The sequence below is a fragment of the Opisthorchis viverrini genome (genome assembly GCF_000715545.1).
Source record: "Opisthorchis viverrini unplaced genomic scaffold opera_v5_176, whole genome shotgun sequence".
Lineage (NCBI taxonomy): Eukaryota > Metazoa > Platyhelminthes > Trematoda > Opisthorchiida > Opisthorchiidae > Opisthorchis > Opisthorchis viverrini.
In genome coordinates, this window is record NW_008751834.1 from 777,044 (window position 1) to 778,721 (window position 1,678).

The window sequence follows — 1,678 nt, forward strand, 5'->3', positions numbered from 1 at the left end:
CTGCGCATATATACAATCGTATGATAAACCCAACGGCTTTTAGTTCAGCAGTAGTGAACGAATTTCTATTGTTCGCCATTCCGATCGTTGTTCGACTCTCAGCTTATGGTCAGATTCATCTGGTCTGGAAATCCAACCCTCCCAGTTTGACTCAAAATATCTTTCAACTCTCGGATTTCAGAATGCAGTTGAACAAGGACAGCAAGGTTGAGTGTATGTCACCAATCTATGCCACTGAAATCTGTTCTGAATGACTTCGAATCTAACAGTCAACAGCTCACTGCGTTGCGCTTTGTCTGACTCAAAAAGAAATGGGTCTAGTAGGTATACTCAGAATGCAAAGTTTTTGGTGGAGGTGCTTGATTGTTTACGTTGAAAATATCCGCTAGATCTCATCCAATTTGATGTTGTAAACTGCTGTGTGCTTTCTGGAATCTGTGTGTATCTGGACAGTTCCCTTCTGATCCTGAACTGTTTACACTAAACTGGAGAAGAACTGGACTCAGTGGTCCTTCGTATTGGAGGTAAAGAAAACTTCACATCCATGGCCATCCAGGACAAGATGGTGGAGCCAGCGGTTGCATCTGAATCGCCATGTCTAAACAGACCACTGTGTTCACCCTTGAACGAGGTGTTTGTCTTGTTCTCAACGAGGTAAGTGCCCAGGATTAAAACCCTGGCACAACCGAGCGTTTGCATTGCAGATGAGCACTAGTATATTGCTTTGCCCTGTCGACTAATTAGAAGAGCTGCGCAGTGATAAAGGGGAGAGGTCCGAACATGATAAATTTGAACACAAACAATCTAATGATGCCATATATAGGACTCATGAAAAACGAATATCTCTTATGAAATACGTCAGCGAAATTCAACCAATTGAAAACAAAATCATCAAGTCATCCGATTAATAGTAAGAAATTGTATTCCTGTTTCGTAAAATTCATCCGACAATTCAGACTTTATTCGACTTACAACTGTAATGCGTTGGTAAACTGTCAAAAACGATGCTTGCTCGTGGTTGTTTGAATGCTTAGAAAGCAGGTCTTTTCTTTGTCCGAATGGAACCTTTTCATTACCACCATTCATTTATATTTAGAACGGGGTCTTTCTGGGTATTCTGAGGTCCCTCGAGGCTGTAAGTTTGTTCACGCAAGACTCTATGCAATATTATATACAAACCTAGCGGCGAAAGTGGTGTGCTGTATGCTTCAGAAAATGTTTGTTCGGGCAAGCAAATGTGAAGTTTGCATTGCAGATGAGCACTAGTATATTGCTTTGCCCTGTCGACTAATTAGAAGAGCTGCGCAGTGATAAAGGGGAGAGGTCCGAACATGATAAATTTGAACACAAACAATCTAATGATGCCATATATAGGACTCATGAAAAACGAATATCTCTTATGAAATACGTCAGCGAAATTCAACCAATTGAAAACAAAATCATCAAGTCATCCGATTAATAGTAAGAAATTGTATTCCTGTTTCGTAAAATTCATCCGACAATTCAGACTTTATTCGACTTACAACTGTAATGCGTTGGTAAACTGTCAAAAACGATGCTTGCTCGTGGTTGTTTGAATGCTTGGAAAGCAGGTCTTCTCTTTGTCCGAAAGGAACGTTTTCATTACCACCATTCATTTATATTTAGAACGGGGTCTTTCTGGGTATTCTGAGGTCCC